Source organism: Arvicanthis niloticus, chromosome 2 (genome assembly GCF_011762505.2).
Source record: "Arvicanthis niloticus isolate mArvNil1 chromosome 2, mArvNil1.pat.X, whole genome shotgun sequence".
NCBI classification, from domain to species: Eukaryota; Metazoa; Chordata; class Mammalia; order Rodentia; family Muridae; genus Arvicanthis; species Arvicanthis niloticus.
In genome coordinates this window covers 135,272,645-135,278,644 of record NC_047659.1, presented here as the reverse complement: position 1 = coordinate 135,278,644, position 6,000 = coordinate 135,272,645, and the positions used below count along the sequence as shown (strand labels likewise).

The following is a 6,000-nucleotide window of genomic DNA, read 5'->3' as shown; positions in this document are numbered from 1 at the left end:
TCAGGCCAGAGTTGAACTGTAGAAGAGACTGTGACTCCCCAGGCTGGGGGACTTCTGACCCTGAAGCCCCTCACATCTTTAGACACAGAAACTTTTGAGTGGGGCCAGCTGTTGTCATCTGCCTGGAAAGAGCCCAGGTAACTAAGGGCTGTCCCCTCCTCAGTAAAGAATGAGAAGTGGTCAGGTGCTGGTGTTGTCATCACTTTGCATTTCCATTGCAACAGAGAAAGAAACTTAAGAGAAATCACATGATGCCATCTCCCTCAGTCCCCACTGGGAGACTATGAACTGCCCTGTTTCCTGGAATTTCTGGTGAACTGCACCCATCTCCGGAGAGCCAGAGAGCTGTGCTGGGGTGTGGTCAAACTGTTTTCTGATGTAAATCCCCAACTTCTAGAGCATTCTCCAGAACCTCAAAGCAGACAGGGCACAAACAGGTTCCATTCCATAGCCTCCCTTCCTCTCCTGCCCCAGACCCCCATGGACACTGAGGACCTGCTAGAAAATCACTGCTGAAATAAGGTAACTGGTTCAAAGCCAGGGGCAGCCTCACCAGGGTCAGGAGTGAAAAAGCCACCTGTCCACTCCTGCGGCCTGTGGATAAGACGCTGGCATCTCTGAACATCCATGTTTTCCAAAGATTATGAGTGTACACTTCATGTGATGACCAGGTACAAACGCTCTTCATTTGGCCACAAACCCTGCTAGAATGGTGCTTCCTGGGAGAACTCCAAGCCCAGATGGGTAAAACATGTAAAATTACATGTTACAAAAAAAGAAAAGGATACAAAAAGATCACCTGTAAACTTTGTTGTTGCTTTGTGTGCTTCTGAGACAGTATCACTATATAGCAAATTTGACTTGGGGTGATCCTCCTGCCTCAGCCTTCCCAGTGCTGGGATCACAGGTGTGAGTCATCGTAATACCCTCTGAGCTGACTATATAACGATATATAGTCAATCAAATGTCTGGGATGCCAAAACTGATTGTGCCTGCTTTTCTACCTGTTTTATTGGTTTATTTTCTAAGAGTTTTCCTTTTATTTTTTTTATTTTTTAATAGGGTCTCCTGGACCTCCAACTGGTCTTAGAGTCCCTGTGTAGATAAAGGGTGACTTTGAATTTTTGATTTTCCTGCCTTTGTCTCCCGAGAGCTTGGATTGCAGGTGTGCACCATCATACTACATTTGTTTTCTAATGCAGTTCTCAGAATCTCAATTATGGGAGGCCCCTGGCCCACGCATCCACTGAACAGCGCTTCAGGGGCCCAGCCTCTTCTCACGCAGCGATAAGACTGGAAGGAAGGGGAAATGCCTTTTGGGGGAGGGGGGTCGTGAAAGCAAATACTCAAGTCTAACACTCTGTATCCAGCCACAACTACACACCGGCCAAAGGTGGGGCTTGACCCTGGTTTAGAAAAACAAGGTCAGGATTAGTACAAAGACAGTATGGGCGAAGTCTAGAGCCCCCGACGCAGTCAAGACAATCCATTTGAATTTTAGATAAACAGCTAGAGACCTGCTTTTAGTGCATCTCCATGGGTGCCCGGTTAGTTTTACTTAGTGAATTTGACAACCCTGTCCATCAGCAAACTAGAAAAAATCCCACCAGGGACAGGAGGATCTTGAAAATAAGCCCAACCTAGGGTTTCAGATATAATTCCGGAGCTCAGCTTCTTGGGTTCAGATCCTGATCCAACTGTCTGACCTTGGGCCAATAACTTAACCGGTTGCTGGGTCTTGACTTCAATATCTATAAATGGATGAACACCATGGAAGACTTTCAGGGTTACATGCCCATCCGAGGCCAGCGCTGTACCACCGCAGGGTCGATAACCCCCTAGCACATCAGCTGTACTTTCTGAAGCTACTGGTGGGTTCTATGGAGGCTCTTCACCCACCCCTGGCAGCCAGGGCCCCCTCAAGCCTCTGGTGGCTTCGGGGACGGCAGAAACCGCGCAGACAGCACCACCTGGAGTCGAGTTCTCCCTTTACCAAGGGAACCGGCCTCCCCTTTCTTTCCCATTCCCGGCCCATGTCTGGGCAACGCTTCTGCTTTCGCTTGAGCTCAAGTTAATTTCTCAGAGAGCTTCGGAGGCGCGTGGGAAGGTCCCGGGCGCGTGGGCAGTTCCTCCCGCGATCTAGCTTGGGGATCGGCCCGAGCCGGCGTCTCCAATGGCAAGTGTGTGCGTGTGTGTTTAGAGGCGAGCGCGGGGCTTTCAGCAAAGGCTGCCGGGTGTTTGCAAACCAGGGCGAGCCCCTGTGAAAGCGGATAAAAGAAAACATTTATTAACGTGTCATTACGAGGGGCAGCGCCGGGCCCGGGCTGTCGCACGCCTCAGGGAACACTTGGCTCCTCGCTGCTGGGAGGGAGGAAGACGGAAAAAGCGGAAAGAGGCTGGATTCTCTGCGCGCCAGCCCGGGGGCCTGATCCATGGCCCTCGCGACTTCGCGCCGGTGTCTGGCGGACTAAGAGATGCGCCCCCGGTCCGAGTGGCACACACGCGCGCACACACGCACGCGCGGTCCCCGACTCGCCGGCAGCTCCCTGCTCAGCGCACATCAGCCTCAACTCCGCGCCCAGGGCGAGCGGGAGCGGGTGCGGGTGAGTGCGCCCCGGGCCCGCGAGGGTGCGCGCTCGGTGGCGGGAGCGCGGCCGGCCACCGGCTCGGCAGGCAGCAGGCCGGGAGCCGCCGGGACTTCGGGCCGGGGCACGGGGCGGCCGCGGAGGCGGAGGTGAGGAGCGATGGCTGAATCGCCGGGGCCCCGGCGGGGCGGGAGGCGGCCGGGTCCCGGGTCCTGGCGCGCGGAGAGGCTGGGGCGGGCGGGCGGGGCGGAGCAGAAGCCGGGATGCCGCGGCGGCGGCTGGAGCAGCGACAAGGCAGAGTCCCCTACGCCCCGCGGCCCGGCCCGGCTGCGGCAGAGGCGCGGTGAGGCCGCGGGGGCCGCGCGGTGAGCGGGGCGCGGTGCCCGGCCCGGATCAGGGATCCCAGGGCGAGCACGGTTCAGGTGAGCCCAGCCGGTCCCCGCTGTCCGGCTCCGGGAGGGTGGCATCCGGAGGCTTCGGTACCGGCCGGCCTCAGGGGGGCTGACCGATTTGACCCCGTCTGCGAGGCTGAGCGGCTAGGGGAGGACTTCCCGCGCCCCGGTGGTTCCCGGGGAAGGGCGCCTGAACACGCGGGCTGCAGGAGCATGGCTCGGTTGACCCCATGAGGTTTAGACCCAGAGGGCCAGCTAGAAGCCAGACCACGTGTGGCTTGTCCGGGCAGGACCCGAGCAAGCAGGGACTAGGAACTCGCAGAACGGAGGACAAATGAAATCGGAAAACTTCTCCCGCGCCAGGTCAGAACCCATCGCCCTGCAGACCTGCGTCCGCCGCGGGCTCCAGAAGCCCGGAGGGGACGCTGCAGCGGGGACTGCGACTTCGTTTAGAGAGTAGTAGTTCATTCATTCACTCGACAAGCATTTGTGGCGCTCTGAGCGTACCAGGCACGGAGTGTCACCCAGGGAAGCGTAGATGGCACTGTTAATCCCTGCAAGGGCGGCTGGTTGCGAGAGGAGGCTCAAAGTGGGCAGATGGAAGGAGCCACCCACGGGCCATGGGTCTGCTTAGTGGTCTCTGCCTGGAGGGGATCCTGAGAGCCTTGTCTCCCTGCATAGTAGGACGCTCTGCACAGTGCGTGGCTGTGGTGACCCCCCCACCCCACCCCCCCGCCTCTCCCCACTTCCTGAAAGTTCTGAGTGGCCCCACCCCTTCAGGACTGGCTCTCCTGCAGCTTGTTTTAATCACTTTTTGAGTTAAAAGTCAATATTTAATTAACCAAGTAATTACATTCAGCTTACGTTTGAATCTGGATATTTGCTGTGTCTGTGGGGACTCCCGCCCTCTCCCCCTCTCCATCTGTCCCTGCCTCTTTCCCACGGTGCACCCCCAGGCTCCTCTGGAGGTGACAGAGAGCAGGTGACATTGGCTTTCCCTGGGGACACCCTGGATTTTGTTCACCTTACAGTTAGTGGTGACCGGGTTCAGCTCCTAGCCCAAAGGGGATCAAGTAAGATACAACCATTGATTAAAAGGGGTGGGAGCTCCCTGAAGACCCCTCCCCCCACGATTCTCCACCCAGCCTGGCTGGTCCCCAGGGAAATCAAAACAACCTGTTTCTATGTGGTTTAGTGTTGAAACCAGCAGTTTATTGAGGATGGTGTTAGCTTGGCCAGTGGCATGTTGGACCCGCCGTCCCTGCCCTGGCTGAGGGTAGTGTGTGGCTTTGGACTTTGTGTAACCCTCTTGAGGGTTTTTAAATTTGAATTTATGACATTTTCTGAAACCTTAATAGCATGTTAGGTTTTCAGACCTAAGGTTGGAAGGATGGTTTGCTGAGTCAAGGCTGGCCCGAGGGAGGAACTATGAGCACCCGTGTACAGCCTGTGTGCCTGTGTGTGTCCCCCTGGCACACATGGGCTTCATTTAAGGACCCGATCCCATATACAATTTTACACTTGAGGTTCAGATGCCTTTTCGCTTGGGAATTGAGTGTCTTTCTGTAGTCTGGGTTTGGTGCTGGGTTTTGGTGGCTTCTGGCCCCTGGGTATGTGGCGGGGGGGAGGGGGGAATTATTACATAGCCATTATCTTTTCTTAGACTCTGCCCTCTCTGAAGACCTGTGGCCCTTCCTGCCTTTCTGACCAGTTCAAAGAAGTTTCCCCTTCACCTCAAAGATAAGAGGCAGGAAGTGTTTGAGCCAGGCTCTTAGACATAATAGGTCACTTGTCCACACAAATCCATGGCACATTCCTCACGCTCCTGGTCCACCCCGAACCCTAGGTTCATCTTCCTCCAGGGGCCTGTTTTCTAAGTGCAGGGGACAAGAAAGTCTGACTGGTGAGTTAGTAAGGCTGGTTACGTTGGAAGCCTGTCTTAATCCTTTCTTTTCCCCCAAAAACCTCTGCTGGTTTGGGTTGGAGTGGGGAGGTGCCCTGGTTTGTATTGTGGGTTGTTGTTGTTTTCTCTGGTCGTTTGGGGGTTTTGGTTTTGGTTTTTTTTTTTTTTGGGGGGGGGGGGTTTTGGTTTTTGGTTTTGTTTGGGGTGCCTTGGGGGTTTTGTTTTGTTCTGTTCTGTTTTTGGAGATTTGTTTTGGCTTTTTTTCCTCCTTGTCTTCTTCCCCAGGGTTTCATCTCCTCCCCTGGTCTAGCTGTAAAGGCTCTCTCAAACGTGGCCAATGAAAAACACACAGAAATAAGAATTTTAGCTCTTGAAAAGCACAGGGAAAGACATAAGACATTGTAGGAGTGAGACCCTCTTGTGGCTGGTGGTAGACTGGCCTCAGAGAGTGTCCCAGGCACTTGGTTTCAGGCTGGGCTCTGTGTGTCAGTGGACAGGAAAGTGAACCCCTCCATAGTGACCATAGCAGGGCAGGACAATCTGGCTATGGCCAGCCCTAGGAGCTGGCCTGGTGGGGACCCCGGCAGATGCCCATGATCCAGCCGGCTTCAAGGCGCTATCTAATTGGGAGATCATTAAGATCATTATAATTAATTGGCATCCTGATAAATGGCGTGATTGCCTAATTGGGGTGGTTGCTAGGGAACTAGACCTCACTTGGAGCCTAGAGGGGAAGAGGCAGTGGCTGGCTGCAGTTGGGCGCTGGGGTTACAGACCCTGCAGCTCATGGGCGGGCAGCCAGAACTGTATCACCCACATCTGCTGGCAGCTGCTGAGAGCAGTTGCAGATGGGATGTGGGTTAGGGGTGTTTTCTTAGAAGGGCTGCAATCAGGACCCTTTCTCTCGAAAGCCATTGAAAGCGAGGCTCTGAAATCACTGGGAGGCAAAGGCAAAATGCCCGATGCCTCTCACAGGGCCTCAAATCCTAAGACAGCCCTGGCATCGGGCACCACTGGTTCAGAGACTCAGCATTTGTCACAGATGCCATTCTTCTGTCTCCACTCTGCCCTCCACCTCACTCTATGCCTTCCTCAGAACTAAAGCTGCAGTCTCTGGCAG

The 6,000-nt window shown here is 55.0% G+C and overlaps 1 protein-coding gene across 5 annotated transcripts in view; it reads left to right on the top strand.

Annotated features, from left to right (window-relative positions):
* Nucleotides 1-2,033: 2,033 nt before the first annotated feature.
* The window catches only part of Sulf2 (sulfatase 2), an 80,649-nt gene continuing 76,682 nt past the window's right edge, over nt 2,034-6,000 (top strand). The window contains exon 1 of one of the 5 annotated variants that reach the window (XM_034495079.2): nt 2,034-2,176. The gene's annotated coding sequence lies outside the window, so the exon portion shown is untranslated. Of the gene's footprint in view, nt 2,177-2,209; nt 2,735-2,849; nt 3,008-4,860; nt 4,881-6,000 lie in introns of those variants that run through there. The other 4 variants (XM_034495082.2, XM_034495080.2, XM_034495081.2 and 1 more) reach the window with 4 other exon arrangements.